The 21759-nt window shown below is 38.7% G+C and overlaps 1 protein-coding gene across 3 annotated transcripts in view; it reads left to right on the top strand.

The window, feature by feature from the left end:
* Positions 1-221: 221 nt before the first annotated feature.
* The window catches only part of LOC111158924 (INO80 complex subunit), a 133035-nt gene continuing 111497 nt past the window's right edge, over positions 222-21759 (top strand). For all 3 annotated transcript variants that reach the window (XM_022521266.1, XM_022521275.1, XM_022521257.1), the window contains exon 1: positions 222-254. The gene's annotated coding sequence lies outside the window, so the exon portion shown is untranslated. The remainder of the gene's footprint in view (positions 255-21759) is intronic.

Below are 21759 nucleotides of genomic sequence, written 5' to 3'. Positions count from 1 at the left end.
TCAGTGAGTGAAAGTGGCCGCCGCCGCCGCCGGCCCAGCGCCCGCAGCCGCCTCAGCGCCGCCGCCATCTTGGGGTCCCAGGAGCCGCCGAGGGAGCGAGCTAGGAGCGTCCACGCCCAACGCAGTCACCGTCCCCCGGCCTCAGAGAGCGAACCGCGGCTCCACCGTCGGCGGGGCGACCCCCCCCTTCGGACCCCGCCCGCACCCCGCCCCCCCTCCGCCGCCGCCGCGGCGGCGGGGCCCGGCGGCCCGAGGTGAGGCGACTAGACGTGGGCGGGCGAACGGAGGGGGGGGTTGTGTAGGCCCCGTTGCGCCCCTCTCTGCAGGCGACGACTGGGCCGCGTCTTAAAGGGGCCGTTGCCCCCGGCCCTTGGATTTGTTGGGGTTAGTGGGGAGGATGGGTGTGGACGCTCCCCGTAGGGTTGGGACTTCAGGGACTTGGGCCTCGTCCTTTCCCCTCTCATACCTCTAGAGACCCGGGGTCACGCGGTGACCTCAGATAGCCGAGGAAGCCCGTGGGGCGCCCACACGTGGGGAGTGTGTTAGACCAGGTGCACGTGGGACCCGGTGGGGCGGTGTCGGGCTAACACGTGTGTGGGTTTGGGGGTGGGGTGGGTCAGGGCGGGGGCTGGTTGAGCTCGAGTGGGAGCCGTTTGAGGGCTTTATTTGTCCTCTTAAGCAAATGAGATCTAAGAGCTTGATAGTATGTCAGTTTATGTGAAGCAAGTTGGGATATGGGTAAATGGTCCTTGCTGCTTGTTGGTGTTATGTGGGGACAGCCTAACACGTGCACATACTTAGGAGTGTGTAGGGGACACCCACTGTGGTCTTTCAGGCTTTTGTAGAACGTCCAGGCAAGTGTCATCCTATTTTGACATTCCTTCTTGAGCTTGCTGATGAAAACTACTACTTCCGTAATCAGCTAGGGTGGAAGCCCCCTACAGTTTAGGAGTGATAGAGCCCAAGAAGGCACTCACTATTTTAGTTTACAGCCAGCTGTGGCCAAATCGTTTGATTCATACACTGTCTAGTTTCATGTTGGAGTACTTGTTGCTAGGATTTGGAGATGAAATTAGTAGGTTGAGTTCTCTGAAATCACAGGTAACCAGCTTACTTTTCCAATCAGTGACTTTCATGATTTCCTTTTCCAGGGAGACTTTGATTGTGGTTTGCTAGTGGCTGCATTTTATTTATTTATTTATAAGTAACAACTTTATTGCAATATAATTCACATTCCAAAAGACTCACCCTTTTGAAGTGTACAGTTCTGTGATTTTTCATATACTCAGAGTTGTACAGCTTTCACCACTATGTAATTCATCACTCCAAAAAGAAGCACCCTTAGCAGTCACTCTCCCATCAGCCCTTCTCCTGGCCCCTAGCAACCACTAATCTATTTTCTGTCTTTGTAGATTTACCTATTCCAGGTATTGCGTACAAAGGGAATCCTAAAATAATGTGTCTTTTTGTGACTGGCTTCTTTCACTTAACATGCTCTCAAGGTTCATCTTTGTAGTAGCATGTGTCAGGACTCCGTTCCCTTTTGTTGCCAAATAATATTCCATTACCTTTGCGTTTTATGCTTGAAATTCTCAAACTCTTCCTTTAAGTCAGTAATTTGAGATTATTATATGCGGTAGAATTCACATGCTTACTAGATAATAAAATGAATTTGTGTTTTTAGGGTTAAATTCTGTTATTTTAGTTTACTGTGTTCTTTTCCTCTTTATTTTGTTTAAGAAGAATCCAAACTAATTTTTAAAGATCTATGTCTTTTAAATAGGAAATAACTGTAAAGAGCACAAATGTCATTAGAAAATTTTATGACTAATAAAAACGTTTTGAGTACATCAGGGTGGAAATGTGATTAAGTATAAACAACAGACCATAAACTGTGGTGTTATAACTTTATTTAATAAGAATTTGTCATAGTACTACCAAGGAATGGTATCATAACAGCTTTTGAGTGCTATTACTTGTGTAGACGTAGCGCTGGGGAGGGAATAATAGACACCTCTCTGCCTTCCAGAAGATTAAAACTGGTTTGGGGATTTAACATGTCAACATACAAGTTCACACAAAATATAAATGCTGGGATACAGTGAATTTTCGAGAGGTTGGAACAGGATAGTTATTATGATACTTTGAATTTGTGTGGGAAAATAAGTGAAGTTGATGACAAGTTTTAAAGTTGAATCTTAAGCATAAGCATTTTGGGGGCACCTGGGTGGCTCAGTCATTAAGCATCTGCGTTCAGCCTGGGTCTTGATCTCAGTGTCCTGGGATCAAGTCCTGCATCAGTTCCCTTCTCAGCAGGGAGCCTGCTTCTCCCTCTCCCACTCCCCTTGCTTGTGTTCCCCCCCATTAGATAAATAAATAAAATCTAAAAAAAAAAAAAAGCCTAAGCATTTTGATATGATAGGCTGTAGCATGCAGAGGATGAGAAGAACATAGTTGCTAATACTTACTAAACACTTATTATGGACACTAATCCTAATCATGAGGGCTTTAGTCCCACCCAATACCATCATCTTTGGAGTTAGGATTTCACCAGGAGATCAGTAATAGTAAATAGTTGACAAGTTAGATACCAAAAAAAAATATTTGGGGCTAAATGCTATCCATATTTTTAATGGCCTAAGACAGTAAATCAACTGTGACATGCTTTTATAAACCTTCACCACCAAGGATTGATAGCCTGTGCGATGGTCTATAAAGCAGGATTCTTTTTTCTTTTTCTTTTTTTAAAAATAGGCTCCACACCCAGTGTGGGGCTTGAACTCCCAACCCCTGAGATCAAGGGTCACATGCTCTACCAACTTGAGCCAGCCGGGCAACCCTATACAGCAGGGTTCCTAATGTTTTTTATGTGCCCTGGACTCCTTTGCAGTCTAAAGAAACCTATGAATGCCTTTTCAGAATATGACATTTAAATGTATAAAATATAGTTCACATATTTAGAAAACAATTTATGATGTAAGAAATTTCCTTTTTATTACTGAATTAAATAACCAGTGAAAGTCTAATATCGTGCTGTGCTGCCTACATTCAGAATTGAAGGAAATGCTAATTTCAGTTATGGGTTAGTGAAAATAAGGATGAAAATTTTTTTCCATCCAAGTTTATGGACACATAGCTAAGTGATTTCATATGGGGCTAACCAGTGTTTTGTTTTGTTTTCTTTTTTTTTTTTTTTTTTTTTTAAGATTTTATTTATTTATTTGACAGAGAGAGATCACAAGTAGACAGAGAGGAAGGCAGAGAGAGAGAGAGAGAGAGAGAGAGAAGCAGGCTCCCCGCCGAGCAGAGAGCCCGATGCGGGACTCGATCCCAGGACCCCGAGATCATGACCTGAGCCGAAGGCAGCGGCTTAACCCACTGAGCCACCCAGGCGCCCCTGTTTTCTTTTTTTTAAGATTTTATTTATCTATTTGACAGAGAGAGATCCCAAGTAGGCAGAGCAGCAGGCAGAGAAGGAGGGGAAGCAGGCTCCCTGATGAGCAGAGAGCCAGATGCGGGGCTTGATCCCAGGACCCTGAGATCATGACCTTAGCCGAAGGCAGAGGCTCAATCCACTGAGCCACCCAGGCACCCCGAACTAGTGGTTTTTCTAACAAGAAGTAGAATTATTGACTCTTAAATTCATGTTCATAGTAACATGAAGTTGACTTACTGAAAGAGCAAGGGGTAGTTTGGCTAAGGGGAAACCTGGTAGTGTAATGGAAAGACATTGTTTTTAGGCTAGAAAAGATTTGGGTTTGAGTCCCACTTACCCACTGGGTAAGCAACTAAACCTTTTTTTTTTCCTTCTTCTTTTTAAGATTTATTTATTTATTTTAGAGAGCATGCACTTGGGAATGTGAGTGAGGTGAAGGGTAGAAGGAAAAGGAATCTTCAAGCAGACTCCTTGCTGAGCGTGGAGTCGGATGCTTAACTGACTAAGCCACCCAGGTTCCCCAAGCTATTCAACTTTTTTGAGTTTCAGTTCTCTTACATGTAAAATAGAGATAATGATTTTCACTTCTGAAATAAAATGACATATTAACTATACTATAAAACAGCATATTAATGAATGTTGGTTTATTTTTGTCTTTGAGGAAATAAACACATCCAAGGCCATGACATACATTTAGTTTTGATTTAGGAGAAGGGAAACTATTTGTTACGTGGTAGGAAGGAACAACCTATATGGCATATAGGATCTACTCAGGATATTCAAGTACAGAATTTGTTTTTTGGTAATGGTACTAAAACTATTCTTACTTCTTGTAAAAGAACAAATAAAATACCTTCAGGTTTTTATGTGACAGCTAGCTCTTCTGTGTAAGAAGTTAGTACCCCAGTAGAATAAACTGTGGGTGACTCTTTCATATTTTTGTGCAGAAAATTTTTGAACAGAAAAATGGCTAATGAACATCAGTATGGTAAAAAGAATGTTCGGGTCACTTTATTCCTGAGAATGTTGCCTAAGTGTTGCCCGAAAGTCAACAAAATGTTATTCATTCCCTGGAGAGGTATGAAAAAGAAAATACAAAAATGGACTACATTATCTTGGTACAAAACCACAATACATCCACTCTTAGACTATAGAATGGATTCCAATTATTGCACCTCAAGGAAGAATAAATTAAGCAGGAGGGAAGTTTCCAGAAAATGGCAGTATAAATGATGAAGGCAGTGGTAAGGCTTTCAATGTGAAGATAAAGAAATTTGACTCGATGATGGAATGATGAAGACTGGGATGGACTGATAAATGGGATTGGGAAAAACATGAATTATAATCCTGGAAAATTAGAACTAGCTTGAAAGATGAATATTGTTTGACAGGTGTATAATGAGTGGTTTGTTTATGAAACTTACTAGCACAGAAGGTAGTTAAGACTCAAGAACAAACCACGCACAATGTAAGGGTTACAAAGCCAGAACTTTTGCGATCCAGTCCTAGTTCATTTCAGGTCAACAAACTATTTAATGATGCTTGTACCTAATGGTTTATGAAACTCCTTATTTTGTTCATTCAATAAATATTTATTGAACACCTAATGAGTCCTTTTTGACCCTTCCAACAACAGTTTGTTGAGCATCTGCCACACTCAAGGGACTGTGGGGTAGACAAGTGAATTAATCCAGGTGTATGTATGGAAAGTACAGAGGGGCTCTGCAAAGATAAACCCATGGTTATGAAAACTCTAGGTGCCATAGAGAAGTATGAACCTAAAGATTCTTTTGAGTTGCTGTTATAAATTAGTGGTACTTAGTTTTGTTTTTGTTTTTTGTTTGCTTGTTTGTTTTTAAAATTTTTATTTATTTATTTGACAGAGAGAGATCACAAGAAGGCAGAGAGGCAGGCAGAGAGAGAGGGGGAAGCAGGCTCCCTGCTAAGCAGAGAGCCCGATGTGGGGCTTGATCCCAGAACTCTGAGATCATGACCTGAGCCGAATGCAGAGGCTTAACCTACTGAGCTACCCAAGCACCCCTGGTTTTTTTTGTTTGTTTGGGGGGGGTTATTTATTTATTTGTCAGAGGACATGTGTGAGAGAGCACAAGCAGGGGAGCAGCAGGCTCCCCACTGAGCAAGGAGCCCATTGTGGGGATGTGGAACTCAATCTAAGAACTCTGGGATCATGACCTGAACCGAAGGCAGACACTTAATGGACTGAGACACTTACTGGACTGGGCATCCAAAGGCACTTCATTTTTAGTCTGTGTGTGTGTGTGTGTGTGTGTGTGTAATGTTAGTGACCATACTTCTAGTCTTCTTAAAAAAATTTATTAAGACATTGTTTTCATTTGTTTAAAGGCCCTAATCTGCCTTTTTTAAACAGAAGCATTGTAATCCAGTGGCAATGTATTAAAGCTGAGCCTTTTTTAGATCTTAGAGCCAGGTTATCTGGGTTCAAATTTTAACTATCCCTCTTACTAACTTTCAAACCTTTGGAAAGCTATTTAAGCTTCAGTTTCTTCATTTATTTATTTTTTTTTTAAGATTTTATTTATTTGACAGAGAGATCACAAGCAGAGAGAGAGAGAGAGAGAGAGGAGGAAGCAGGCTCCCTGCCTAGCAGAGAGCCTGATGTGGGACTCGATCCCAGAACCCTTAGATCAGGACCTGAGCTGAAGGCAGAGGTTTAACCCACTGAGCCACCCAGGCAGCCCCAGTTTCTTCATTTATTAAATTAGGAGAATAATTGTGCCTACTTTATAGAGGATAATTGTGAGAAATGAGGGCATAAATGAGTAATTGCTTAGAATGGTCTCTGGCACATAGTGCTCTCAACAGGTGTTAGCTATAATTAAGAGTACCATTTTATTTTGGCAGTTTAATTAGTTTAATCTAAAGTTTTAGTTTATAAAGTATTGAAATCAGGACCTTTTTGAATAGAAAATATCTCAGATCTTTTTCTTAGATAAGGCGGGGAAAATATATCAATAAAGAAAATAGTTGCAAAGCATTAACCTTTGTGTTGATGTAATGAATACTATTAAATGTCAATAAAAATATCTTTTTAGTTGAGATCATAACTTAAAGAGGTAGTATTGCAACTTTAAGCGTTTTAGTTCAGTGTCTAAAATGTTTCTGTCTTGGATGTTATTCTAATATTAGTAATAGTTTTCTCTTTTTAGGGTCATTCTTAGAATGTAGTAGTAGACCCAGGCTCTAGAGCAGGGCTAGAAAATGTTTTCCTGTAAGTGGTCAAATAATAAATCTATGTTTTGCTGGTCATACCTTCCCTGTGGCAGCCTCTCAACTCTGCCTTTCTACATGGGAAAGCAGCCATGGTGAATATATAAGTGAATGAGTGGGGCTGTGTTCCAACAAAACTTTATTTATGGGCACTAAAATTTTAATTTCAGAGGCACTTGGGGGGCTTGGTGGGTTAAAGCCTCTGCCTTCAGCTTGGGTCACGATCCCTGGGTCTTGGGATCGAGCCCTGCATCGGGCTTTCTGCTCAGCGGGGTGCCTGCCTCCTCTCTCTCTGCCTGCTTCTCTGCCTACTTGTGATCTCTGTCTGTCAAATAAATAAAATCTAAAAATAATTTTTTAAAAAATTTCATGTAATTTTCATGTGTCATGAAATATGATTCCCCCCCTTTATTTAAAAATGTAAAAACCTTGGGGCGCCTGGGTGGCTCAGTGGGTTGAGCCGCTGCCTTCGGCTCAGGTCATGATCTCAGAGTCCTGGGATCGAGCCCCGCATCGGGCTCTCTGCTCTCTAGGGGAGCCTGCTTCCTCCTCTCTCTCTGCCTGCCTCTCTGCCTGCTTGTGATCTCTCTGTCAAATAAATAAATAAAATCTTTAAAAAAAAAAAAATAAAAATAAAAATGTAAAAACCAGGGGTACCTGGGTGGCTCAGTGGGTTGAGCCTCTGCCTTCGGCTCAGGTCATGATCCTGGAGTCCTGGGATCGAATCCCACATTAGGCTCCCTGCTGCTCCCCCCCCCCCAAACCCCGACTGCCTGCCTCTCTGCCTACTTGTGATCTCTGTCTGTTAAATAAATAAATAAATAAAATCTTAAAAAAAAAAAAAGTAAAAACCATTCTTACCTATCAAGAATACAACAATCGGTGGTGGGCTGGATTTGACATGCAGGCCATATTGTCTTGACTCCTGCTCTAGAGTCTTTATAACTCCCTGGCTAGGTAATCTTCTGCAAGTTAGTATGAAGACAATGTCATTTTTTTTCCCTTGAGATTTTATTTATTTGAGAGAGAGAACAAGTGGTGGGGAGGGCAGAGGGGGAGAGAGAGAGAAGGAAGCAGATCCCTATTGATCAGGAAACCTGATGGAGGGCTCAATCCCAGGACCCAGAGATCATGACCCTGGTTGAAGGCAGACACTTAACCAACTGAGTCACTCAGGCACCCCCTTAGTGTCATCTTTTAAATGGAGATAATAGTATCTACTTCATATAGTTGTTAGGAGTAAGATAATCTGTGTTAAATGGTTAGCACCATCCCTGAGACACTGTTTAATGAATGCTGTATATATATAATTGTCTAATTGAACCCATTCATTTTACAGTGAGGCTCTTGGGACCGTGATAGAATAGCTGATAGTCCTAGAGTCTATCTATGGCTTGTCAGTAGCATTAAAGTCACAGCTCTTGACTTCAGCTCCTCTACCCAACCGCGTTGCTTCCATAGAGGATTGTAGTACCTTGTAATTTATTACTATTTTTTTAAGTACGCTCCAACCCACGACACTGAGATCAGGAGTTGCATGTTCTACAGGCCGAGCCCACCAGGTGCTCCTAGTACCATGTAATTTAGTTAAAAACTGCTTGATAAAACTATTCTACTGGATACCTTAATGGTGGATATGACATGAATTTTTCAAAACCCATAGGTCTTTTACTAGGTGCTCCTAGTACCATGTAATTTAGTTAAAATACTGCTTGATAAAACTATTCTACTGGATACCTTAATGGTGGATATGACATGAATTTTTCAAAACCCATAGGTCTTTACAGCACAAAGTAAACTTTAACTTTGTGCAAATTAAACATCATTTAGGAGGTAAAGAGGTCCCGGGAAAGAATGCAGGCTGTGACAAGAGAATCTAATTGTATTAGAAATGTATGAAATAACCTTACTGAAAAGGGAAGAAGGGATGTGTTGACCTAAGTAACCTTGGAAATGAGTGAATCTAAGACAAGGAATTTCATATAAGCACTGTAATCTAATTGATAAAGTTGTATCCCATGAAGGTGCAGGTTAATTTTGATACTGTTATGTGTGTGTAGTGCAAGTGAACAATTAGTAAATAGATGGTTAAGAGATAGGCTTCTCACTGTTAGGGTCTGGATTTACAGATAAGCAAGGGGAGAAGCTAGAATGATTCATGTGGTAATAGATTGGAGTTGGGATCATGAGCATAAACTCATGTTTAGCTTAGTACAGATGGTTATATATTGAAATGCTTATATACCTGTATACGTTCTTGGGATTATACCCACACACTGTGCTGTATCAGCTGAGAATTAAAAGAAACCCAGGAGCAACACCTAGAACCCAGATGTTAGTTTCTAATACAAGGGACAAGAGCTCCTTGGAGAAATGGCTGATTCTAGGACTGGGCAGGAAATCTACAAGATGAGCCTGGAACATCTTGTAGTGCCAGAAAGTAAGGAAGTGCTTTAACAACAACCACCCACCTCCACCACCACCACCACCACCACCACCCAACCCCGTAATGAGGAAGATATGTCAGAGGAGCCTAGGAGCCAGCTGAAAGAGCTCTCAGCGGCCAAAACTGGAATGATTTCAACAGCAAAATAAACTGAGCAGCATTGGATTATAACCCATAATATAAAATCAATATTTTTTAAACATTTTATTTATTTATTTGAGAGAGAGAGAGAGAGAGAGAGACAGTGAGAGAGAGCATGAGCGAGGAGAAGGTCAGAGGGAGAAGCAGACTCCCCGTGGAGCTGGGAGCCCGATGCGGGACTCAATCCCGGAACTCCAGGATCATGACCTGAGCCGAAGGCAGTCGCTTAACCAACTGAGCCACCCAGGCGCCCCTAAAATCAATATTTTTGAGTCTAAAATGCTCTAAATAAGTTCTTGAATAAATGAATATACTGTATGGAATGGTGCGTTAGCTTAGTTTTATGTCATCGGAGCCACTGGTTTGCTTGAGATCGTTCAGACAATACTGGAGTTTAAGTATATGGGACTTTGGAGTCAGACTTCTTGGATTTCAGACCTGGCTCTGACACTTCTGGCTGTGTGACCTTGGGCAGGTTCCTTAAGCTCACTTTCTTTATCTCTAAAATGAAGGTTATAATAGTGCCTATGTCATAAAAGGATTAAATAAGTTAATGTATATATAAAGTACATATGCATATAAAATGTTTGACACATAGCTTTTTTTTAAAAGATTTTATTTATTGAGAGAGAGAGCATGAGCAGGCGTGGGGGAGAGGGAGAGGGAGAAGCAGACTCAATCCCGGGACCCTGGGATCATGACCTGAGCCAAAGGTAGACACTTAGCCGACTGAGCCACCCAGGCATCCCTGGCACATAGCTTTCAATAGAATGTGTATATAGCCTCCTTATTACAGTAGTATTTGATAAAACAAGATAAAAAATTTAGAATCCCACTTGGAATTGTTTGTAATGGAGTCTCTCTCCCTACACCCTAAACTTCTTGAATAGAGGAAAAAGTCTAACTTCAATTTAACAAGTGTTCATTGAGGGTAGTTTGATGTACACATCCTTGTTCTAATTGAATGTATAGACTGTATAATGAAGAGAGTGAGAGTAAATACATTTAGTGTTAATAAACTCATAACACACTTATGTAACTGAAATATCTAATGAATGAAAAGCAAGATCCCTTTAGTATACAATTCAACTTGTGCTTATTTACAGATGGTTTGTCCCTAGCATGAATTACCTGAACTTTGATTTCTCAGGCTTCTTTGGAGAACACAGTTCAAGACAACTTCTCTGTTGGCATGTTCACTTTCAAAATGAAACTGACTTTTAGTATACGAAAACTAAATATAAAAGTGATTTGTGGAACATTGGCTGTTTATGGATACCTCTTTTTATTCTTAGTAATAACCTTTCACCATCACTCATATGATAATGGAGGATAAACTGTATGGAACTGATAGCTAAAATTTCCCAGTACTTTGTGAGGTATCTCTCTTTTTCACAAGTAACCATTCAGCAAGCTAATATTATCTTCGCTTTGCTGAGGAATGAAATGAGTTGCTCACGTTTTCTGGGCCGCTGAGTTCAGTCCTTTAATTTCTCTTTTCTATGGGAGTATCTTTTTCTCAGCTGTCTCATTCCCTGGAAAAGGTAAGCGTTTTCATGGATCTAGCTATGAAATTTGTTGAAATAACTGGTTCTTCAGTAAGAGATATATGGCTGTTTTCAAATTTTTAATTTGATAAATTGTTATTAAATGGGTGCTTTTCACTGCAAGACTTATGAAAATAGAACCTAGGAACCTATAACATAGCATAACTTTAAAAAAAAACATTTTTTTAAAGTTACCATGTGGAAAGGTCCATTAGATACCTCAGGAAACAGTTCTTCCCTTTTGGATTTTTGATTTGGTAATAAATAAACCCTAAGTGCTTAATAAATAAGGATTAAACTTGTTTGACCAAAGGTTCTGTCTGTAGTGTATACCATAGAACTCCATAGAGGCAGTTGTAAAGATAGTAAAGATATTTCTTTTGTTATTTGGATAAGATGTTTTTGTTCCATATATTGGTGAAGATACTCTTCTAGGAAGTTGAAATGATTCTTTCCTAGAGGAGAGCACATGCATTGTAATTGATTATTATTATTTTTTTGGTAACATTTCATTTTGGTATAATAGTCCAGTGTCATTAATGAAGAATATTAATATAGGGAAATGTGGATAAGCATTTTTTTTCTTCCTCACAATATGCCTTTGAGGTAGGCCAAAATATTTTGCCATTTTTGAAATTTATGAAAAGACTTTCCTTTTTTAGCCAGGAGTTCCTCATTCTGTTTAAAATGCAGGTGTTATTTCTGAAACTTTGTGTTTAGGGTAAACTCTGGGCTTGTTAATTTGCTAGGCAGTACCCACGCTATTATAGTGATGCCTTTGAGCAGATTGTTTTTGTCTGCCTTTGTTTCTTGAGGACAAGGTCTTTTCCTCAGTCAGTGTTTGGTATATAGTAACTTTTTAGTGAATATTTTGTGGTCTGAAAGGAAAGTTTTATTTCAACTAGGGTTTTATTTAAAGAGCATTTTGTGATTTATTTACTTCTTATTTGCCATGTGCTAGGTTGACCAAAAATTTGTTGTTCAACTGTGGATACTTTTCAAAGTGAAGGATGAGGGACTATTAGAAATTATGCTTGGGATCGTGAACTTAAAAGGTCTTGGGCAAACCAACTAGGAGGTGTGGTCATCCGAATCAGGAGGCGGCTTTGTTTTTGTTCAGCAGTCTGGTGGTAAAGGATTGGGAATTTGGTGTCACCAGCAATACATCTGAGTGCTGATCCTGGCTTGGGCAAATTCTTTAGCTTAACTAAAATGAGAAGAAGATTTGAATTATTGTGATGATTAAACGGGCTAGTAATATTATGAAAGCACTTAGGACAGAAAAGCCCCTCACACTAGTGTGCCCTCAGTGTTGGTCCCTTACCTTCCCCTCCCATCTTGCTATACTAGAGTTTCTGTTCTCAACTGAGGCTGGCTTTGGAAGCTTTTTTAATGGTTAAGATTAACTGAAAGATTTCACTAAAATATTTTAGTGAATGCAGGAATGTTTTTCAGCTAGCCCAATGAGCTTATTTTTTGTTAAATTGTGTAATGTGGTGACCAGGAAATGAATGCCCTGTGAAACCTAATTACGGTTACTCTTTCTCAAAATATTCGTGAAAAACTTCTTTTTCCAATTATTTTTTATAGAATTGCTGGAAGATATTTTAATAATTTCATTTCACAAAATAGTCACTTGTAACCTTTATTTCAACTTAATGGATTCATACAAATTTTACTAGTTAGAGAAAAGATAATTTAAATGAGAATTTCATTAAGTTTCTTACCAATATTTATACTGTGCAGAATTATGTTTTCTTTTTGAGTATTTATTTTTCCCCCTGTATTTTTTGATATTTTGCTAATTTAGTCCATTTTAATTGAGATTTTTTTAAAAAAGGAAACCAAAGAAAAACAGTTTTCATAGACTTTGTGACTTAATATAGGCATCCACACTATGAACCAAAGGGAAGTATTCTGGTACCAAGACTTCCAGCTGCTTCTGGTATTTCGGATGATTCCTTATTTCCCAAAAAGCAGATAAGAAGATAATATAGAAAGACCTAGGGTTAAGAACAATCACAGTGATACAGATACAACTAAGAGAAAGAGGGTTACTTAGTTTGCTACTTTTAGCATACACTGAATTCTTTCTGTAAAATATTCGAGAGTTAGGGAAGACACTCTTGTTTATCAGTAAGAATACTAGTTACACACAGCGGATATTGTGTGAGCTTTTAGTGTCTACCTTAGACTGGTACTGGAAGAGCGCAAAAAAATACCTTTAAGGCCATGGCTGGAAGTTGAATCCTAATTTGAGCTGCAAAAGAGAAAGTATACCAGAATCTTTTGGAGTAAATCTGGTGGCCTTGGAACTCCTCAGACTTCCATGAGAATCCTGATAAAGTTACGAAATTTGTGTTAGAGGAAATCTGTACCTTTATTTGGTATAGAGTTACAAATGGGGCCATTTAGCCTGATTACGTATTATTTGCATTGCCCTCTACAGACTGATTTTTTTTTTAAGATTTTATTTATTTATTTGACAGAGAGAGAGATCACAAGTAGGCAGAGATGCTGGTGGAGAGGGAGAAGGGGAAGCAGGCTCCCTGCTGAGCAGAGCCGGATGCAGGGCTCAATCTCAGGACCCTGAGATCATGACCTGAGCTGAAAGCAGAGGCTTAACCCATTGAGCCACCCAGGCGCCCCCAGACTGATTTTTTTTTTTTCTAATATCCTTGCAAACTGATAATAAAACCAAGCAAAGAGTGATTAACAATTTTTTATATAGACATTTTATATAGACATTATATAGACATATAGTTTTCATTAAGGCAGTTTATCAGTATTTTCTCTTATGGTTAGCCCTTCTGTGCCCTAAGAAAATTCTTTTTAAAGATTTTAGTTATTTATTTTTTTGGAGAGAGAGAACAAGAGCAGAGGGAGAGGCAGAGAGAAAATTCCCAGCAGACTCTCAGGTTGAGGGTAGATTCCAGTGCAGGGCTTCATCTCATGAACTTGAGATTGTGACCTGAGCTGAAACCAAGAGTGAGACGCTAAACCATCTGAGCCACCTGAGCCCCTGTGTCCTAAGAAATTTTTACCTACTTCAGCTGACAAAGATATGTTCTAAATGTTTTCTTTTAGAAGCGCTATCATTTTAGCTTTACATTTAAATTTAAGTCTGTGGTTAATCTTTCACTTCATTTTTGTATATGGTATACATTCATTTTTGTATATGGTAGGAGTTTGAGGTTCACTCCCCCAAGTCCCCAAATATAGGTTTCCAGTTGTTTCAGCACCATTTCTTGGAAAAACTTTTCTTTCCCTGTTAGATTGTTTCTCAAGAATCAGTGTGACTGGGGGCGCCTGGTGGCTCAGTTGCTAAGCATCTGCCTTCCGTTCTGGTTGTGATCCCAGGGTCCTGGGATCAAGCCCAACATCAGGCTCCCTGCTCAGCAGGAAGCCTGCTTTTCCCTCTCCCACTTCTCCTGCTTATATTCCCTCTCTTGCTGTGTCTCTCTCTGTCAAATAAATAAAACCTTAAAAAAAAAAAAAAAGAATCAATGTGACCATGTTAAGTGTGGGTCTTTTTTCTGGATTCTGTTTTGTACCATTGGTATGTCTGTCTTTAGGCCAGTGCAGTATACCATCTTAATTACTGTACCTTTTATCACGTCTTGTAATCAGATAGTGTGAACTCCCAGTTTTGCTCATCTTTTCAGACTTGTTTGAACTATTTTGCTCTTCCATATAAATTTTAGGCTGAGCGTGTCAGTTTCTTCAAAGAACCCTTCTGGGACTGGATTTGAAATCTATAGATAAGAGAAGATATATAGGAGAGAGTTAACATTTTAATAATATTCCAGTCCATAAACATGTAATAATTGTAACACATATGTCTGACAAAGGAATTATATCTATAATATAAAAAGGACTTCTGTAGCTCAATTGTAACAAGACTACAGCTTTTTCAAATGTGGTAAAAAAAAAAAAAACTTTAACAGATATTTCATAAGGGAATTTATATAAATGGCCAATAAGCATGTGAAAAGGTCATCAGTCGTCAGGGTTGCACAAATTAAAATCACAATGAGACACCGTTGTAACACCAGGTGTTGGCAAAGTTGAGAAGTAACTAGAACTGCTTTTCATTGTTGGTGGGAATGTAAAATATTAGAACCATTTTTGGAAAATTGTTTGGTGGTTTGTTATAAGGTTAAACATATATCTCTCCGTGGCCTAGGCAGTTCCATTCCCAGGAATTTACCCAAAGTGAATTGAAAACCCAAATATCCATCAATAGGTGAACAAATAAACTGTGGTTATATTCATTCCTATGGTGGAATCTGATCCAGCAACAAAAAGTAGTGAGTTCCCGATGTATGCAGTAACATGGATGAATCTCAGAAAAGAATCCAGGGGGTGTCTGGGTGGCTCAGTCATTAAGCGCCTGCCTTCGGCTCAGGTTGTGATTCCAGGGTCCTGGGATCGAGCCCCGCCTCCAGGCTCTGCGGGAAGCCTGTTTCTCCTCCTCCTACTCCTACTTGTGTTCCCTCTCTTACTGTCTCTCTCTCTCTCTCTCTCTCTCTGTCAAATAAAAAAATAAAATCTTAAAAAAAAAAAAAAGAATCCAGACACAAAAGCATATGTGCAATATGATTCCCTTTTTCTAAATTTCTAGAGCGTACTAGAAATTAGTTCATTTGTGGTGCTGGAAATCAGAATAGTGATTGCCTCGAGGGTTGGAGCAGTTGACTGGGTGGAAATGGAAGCCTGAGAGAACTTTCTGGGGTAATTTGCTATTCTTATGTATCTTGATAGGGATATTAATTAGGTTTATATATGCGTATGTCAAAACTCATCAAACTATGTATTAATATTTGTTTCAACATATAAGTTAAAAATCTTTTTTTCTTTTTAATATTTTATTTATTTATTTGACAGAGGTCATAAGTAGGCAGAGAGGCAGGCAGAGAGAGGGGGAAAGCAGGTTCCCTGCCGAACAGAGAGCCTCATGTGGGGCTTGATCGCAGGACCCTAGGATCATGACCTGAGCCAAAGGCAGAGGAGCCCACTGAGCCACTGAGGCGCCCCTCAATTTAAAAATCTTCATAATTTTTCTTCCTTTCTTTTTTTTTTTTTTTTTTTGAGATTTTTATCTATTTAACAGAGAGATAGCCAGCTAGAGAGGGAACACAAACAGGGGGAGTGGGAACAGGAGAAGTCGACTTCCCACTGAGCAGGGATACCGATGCTGGGCTTGATCCCTGTGAACTGAGGGCAGATGCTTAATGACTGAGCCACCTAGGTGCCCCAGCCTTCATAATTTTTCATTTGAAAAAATTACATGCAGTACATGATCCTGGGATTGAGCCCCGCATCGGACTCTCCACTGAGTGGCAAGTCAGCTTCTCCCTCTGCCTCTCCGTTTGTGATCTCTTGCTTTCTCTAAAAATGAATAAATAAAATCTTAAAAAAGAAAATGATGAGGGTTTGGGGTTCAGATTATCTATATTCAAATCTATAATCCCTGTTAAATAAAAGTTATTTAAAATGTGTAAATAATATGGTTCCTCATCCATAAATGGGATAATAGTAACAAAATTTTTTAAATTAAAAAAATTTTTAATTCTGTTAATTAGCATAACCATCACTTTTCACTTTTTTATTTAAATCAGTTATTTAGCATAATAGTAACGGTCTCTTTAAACAAAATTTTTGGATGGGTTCTGTGTTCTTAGAGGTCTTACACTACTCAAAATTTTATAAGAACCCTCTGTATGACATTTAAATTGGTAAACTGTTGTAAATTTTTTTCACAATTTATCATTTAGTTTTTATCTGTATTATTTTGTCCTATGCAGAAGTAATACATTTTTAACATGTTTATTGAGGTATAATTCCCAGTCTGTAAAATTCACCCACATAAATTATATATGGGTGGGGCGCCTGGTGGTTCAGTCCCTTAAGTGTCTGTCCTTGGCTCAGGTCACGGTCCCAGGGTCTAGGGATCTAGGCCCGCCTACCCGGCCCCGGAGGCCTGCTCAGCAGGGGAGCCTGCTCCTCCCTCTCCCACTGACCGCCATCCCCCCCTCCGCCAACCCCCCACCCCCGCTTGTGCTCGCTCGCTCTCTCTCAAATAAAAAAATAAAATATAAATAAAGTATATATGGTTTTAATATATTCATTGTCTTTAGTTATAGTCACAGAGTTACGCCAACCACCAGAGTCTAAGTTTAAAACATTTACACCAGCCCAAAAGGAACCCCTACCCATTAGCGGTTACTTCCCATCCTATAGTGCCACAGTCTGCAACCTTTCTCCCCCATACAACCACTGATCTCCAGAGTTGCCTTTTTCTGGTAATTTATTTATTTATTTTTAAAAGATTTTATTTATTTATTTGACAGAGAGAGAGAGAGATCACAAGTAGGCAGAGAGGCAGGTGGGGTGGGGGGAAGAGCACAGAGCCTGATATGGGGCTCGATCCCAGAACCCCGGGATAATGACTTGAGCCGAAGGCAGAGGCTTAACCTGCTGAGCCATCCAGGCGCCCCTTTCTGGTTATTTCTTATAAATGGTATCTTACAATATGAGGCCTTGGTTGAGTAGTTTATTTACGTAGCATAATGTTTTCGGGGTTCATCCATGTTGTAGAATCAATCAGTATTTCGCTCCCATTCAGTTGCCAAGAAATATTCCATTAGGTGGATATATCATTTTATCCATTTGTCACTTGATGGACATTTAGGTTGTTTCCACCTTTTGGCTGTTGTGAATGTTGCTATGAAGATTTATGTCTAAGTTTTATTGTGGACTTATGTTTCCATTTGTGTTGGGTATACCCAGAAGTTACATATGGTAACTTTATGTTTAACCTTTTGAGGAGCTGCTGGACTTTTCCAAAATAGCTACACCATTTTACATTTCCACCAGCAGTATAGGAGGGTTCCAGTTTCTCCACATCCTTGTCAGCTGTTTTGGTCTTTCTTAAAATCTATACTAGTTAGGTGCTAAGTATTATCTCACTGTGTTTTTGATTTACATTTCCCTGTGACTAATGATGTTAAAACTTCTTTTCGTGTGCTTATTAGCCATTGGTATATTTCCTCTGGAGAAATGTTTATTCACATTCTTTGCCATTTAAAAATAAGGTTATTTGGGGGCACGTGGGTGGCTCAGTGGGTTAAAGCCTCTGCCTTCGGCTCAGGTCATGATCCCAGAGTCCTGGGATCGAGCCCCACATCGGGCTCTCTGCTCGGCGGGGAGCCTGCTTCCTCCTCTCTCTCTCTGCCTGCCTCTCTGCCTACTTGTGATCTCTGTCAAATAAATAAATAAAATCTTTAAAAAAAAAATAAAAATAAAAATAAGGTTATTTGCCATTTTATTATTGAGTTTCAAGAGTTTTTAAAAAATACATTTGGGATATCAGTCCCTTATCTGATATATGATTTGGAAATCTTTCCCCCAATTGTTGATTTTCAGTTTCTTGATAGCTTTGCTTATAGCACTAAAGTTAATTTTGATGAAGTCCAATATATCTATTTTACCTTTTGTTGTTTTGTTATTGGTATGATATCTGAGAAACCATTACCTTATTTGAGGTCGTGAAGACTTACCTCTGTTTTCAAATACAGGTTTTATAGTTTTAGCTCTTAAATTTATGTCTGTGATCTCTTTAGGGTTAATTTTTGTGCATAAAGAAGAGATCCAAGTTCATTTTTTTGCATGTGACTATCTAATTGTCACAGCACCAGTTACTGGAAAGGCTGTTCATTCGCCATTGAATTATCTTGACAGGCTTGTTGGTAATCGGTTGACTCTAAAGGTAAGGGTTTATTGTTTGGACTCTAAATTCTGTTCCATTGATCTATATGTCTAGCCTTATGTCCTAGCACACATCTTAACTGCTGCAGCTATGTAATAAGTTTTGAAAGTGGGAGTTTGAGTCCTCCAGCTTTATTCTTCATTGTCAAGATTGTTTTGGCTCTCTTATGGCCCTTGTCCTTCTATACGAATTTTTAGGATTAGCTTGTCCATTACTGCAAAAAAGCCAGTTTGAGTTATGATAGGTGTTACATTTATTCTATATATCATTACCATCTTCAGAATATTAAATCATTTGATCCAAGAACCATAGAATGTTTTCTCATTTGTGTAGTTCTTTAATTTTTTTCAATAATGTCTTGTTTTCAGTATATATATACAGGTCTTGCAGTTCTTTGGTTAAATTTATTCCAGAGTTCGTGTCCCTTCCTCCCTCCCTTTCTTTTCCTTCCTTCCTTCCTCTTTCATATTTTATTCTTTTTGATGCCGATGTAAATGGAATTATTTTCAGATTGTTCATTGGTGATATATAGAAATATTATTTATTTTTGAATATTGGTCCTACAGTCTGCAAGATTACTGAGCTTGTTTGTTAGTTACAATAATTTCTTAGTGCATTCTTTAGGATTATCTATAAGAATCTATAAGTAATAGTTTTACTTCTTTCCAATTTGGGTGATGTTTATTTTAGTTTGTTTTGTTTTGTTTTCCTAATTGCTGTGGCTAGAACTTTAAGTACAGTTTTGAATATGAATTATAAAAATAGACAACCTTGTTTTATTCCTGATTTTAAGGGGGGTAGCATTCTATCTTTCACCATTGGAAGGATGTTTTGAGTGTTTTGTAATCACTCTTTATCAGATTGAGGGAGTTCCCTTCTACTTCTAGTTTGTTGAGTGCTTTTATTTTGAAATGGTACTGCCTTCTGGCAGGTCGTTTTTTCTGTATTAATTGAAATGTGCTCAAGTAGTTTTCATCCTTTGTTCTGTTAATGTGCTATAGAACATTGATTGATTTGCAGATATTCTATAAACCTTCCATTCCTAGGATAAATTCTACTTGTTAATGGCGTATACTTCTTTTTATATGTTGCTGGATTTAGTTGTTAATATTTTATTGAGGATTTTTGTTTCCGTAAGGGATATTAGCCTGTAGTTTTCTTGTGATGTCTTTGGGTGGCTTTGGAATCAGGGTAATGCCAGCCACAAAGAATGATGTGGCAGTTCTTTCTTCTGTGATCAGGAAGTTTGTGAAGGATTGATATTAATTCTACTTCAAATGTTTGATAAAATTCACCAGTGGAGCCATTTGGCTTGGGTTTTTTCCTTTTCCTTTTTTTTTTGGTGGGAAGTTGGAAACATTAAATTTTATATGGTCATCAGACTACATGTTTTCTGTTCTTTGGGTCATAAATAAATAGAAGGATCTTCCACCTGCTGTTTCCTCATCAAAGATGTAGATATTTATAACTAATGTAGATAGTAGGATTGACTGATTTGTTATATGACATTTAACATAAACTCATAAATATTCATTTTTTCCTGAATTCCCATGGCACTTTATCTGTCCGTCTTTTAAGTGACTTCCCAAGAATGCTTTTTATTGTTATGTGAGTCTTACCTCCTCTATTAAACTGAATCCTCTGAAGGAAATACCTGTCTACACTGTGCTTAAGAGTTCAGCAATTGAAGGGCTGAGTGAATGAAATGTTACTTTGGTATTCATGTGAAAATTTACAGCTCACTTCTCTTTGGTCTTATTTCCAAGTATTTAGAATATAAAGTGCATTCATTTGACCTATTTGTGCTACAGTCCTGCAAATTATCAGTGTAACCTGTTGATCTGATTCAGTAGATCACATTCAGTCATAACGGGTTTAGGCTACAGAGTGAGTTACAGGAGAGCAGAGGTGAGAAATTCAGTTATTTTGTTCCTTTAATGTTTATAGCCTTTTGTATAAGCCTACAGCCCATAACCTCCTACAGGCTATCTTTAGTCCTGCAAATGCTTTCAAGCTATGTAGCTGGGGGGCACCTGGGTGGCTCGGTCAGTTAAGCCTTGGGCTCATATCTCAGGGTGCTGGGATCTAGCCCCGCATTGGCTCCCTGCTCAGCAGGGAGCCTGCTTTTCCCTCTACCCCGGCCCCTCCCCCTGTTTATGCTCACTCTCCCCGCCCAAATAAATAAATAAAATCTTTTTTTTTTTTTTAAGTGCATTTAAAAAAAAAAAGCTATGTAGTTTGTTTTGTAAGAGCTATACCTTCATTCGGCCTTTTCTGTATTAGTCTCGGTAAGTTTAAGAATTATTTCTTAAGGGTGTATATAATTGAACTCTTTTAAGGTATTTGACTGAATCATTGATAGCCCCATCTGGTCTTCTCTGAGCTATTTTGATAGGTACTTTGCCCAAAAAATGGTCAGATAAGTCTGGATTCCTCTTGGAGAGAGACTTTAAGTACATTAGCATATTGAAGACTAAAAATTCTTAGGCCTAATGTTAATGGCCTTTAATATTTTTTAATATTAATGAACATTTGCTAATATCTTGATCTAGTATTCAGAGAGGTAAACTTTGGGAAATGCTTCTATAAATGATTGGTATGAAAACAGTTTTGGGCAGTGTCTATAAAGAGAAATCAGAGATGAAAATAGAGTTAAGTATAGAAAGTTTCAATATGTAGGTTTTAGGACAAATACTTGTTAATGGCCATCGTAATTCTAGTACATTATGAGGTGGTCATTATACCTTCTTACCATTGCTGTTACAGGAAAAAATATTAAAGGTCATCCCTCTCTATTTAAAAATTAAAAAAAAAAAAATTTTAAACCAAGCCAAAAACTTCTAGATTAGGCTACAATTTGAACAGTGCTTTTTAGCTTATCTCCATCCAGAGATAGGGTGGCTTTCTCTCCAAGTAATTTTAATTATTTTTATTAGGCTTTTCATTTGGAGTAAGATGAAAATCCTATCCTTGGGTAAGAATTGCAGTTGGTGCAGGTATCTTCAGATTCTTATCTAGAAGTAACACTCGGATCTCCTCTTACCTCCCAGTATTTATCTAAAGCTTGTCTGATAGACAGTTTTTATGTAGGATTGCCCAAAAGATTTTCAGTACATGCATTCTCCTGTTCAGTAAGTATGGATAATGAATAATTGAACCCATTCTGCTT

This window comes from Enhydra lutris, unplaced genomic scaffold (genome assembly GCF_002288905.1).
Source record: "Enhydra lutris kenyoni isolate GAN:26980312 unplaced genomic scaffold, ASM228890v2 scaffoldscaffold4, whole genome shotgun sequence".
In the NCBI taxonomy this organism is placed as follows: Eukaryota; Metazoa; Chordata; class Mammalia; order Carnivora; family Mustelidae; genus Enhydra; species Enhydra lutris.
The sequence above is the reverse complement of the archived record's forward strand: the minus strand, read 5'-3'. Positions and strand labels throughout refer to the sequence as shown.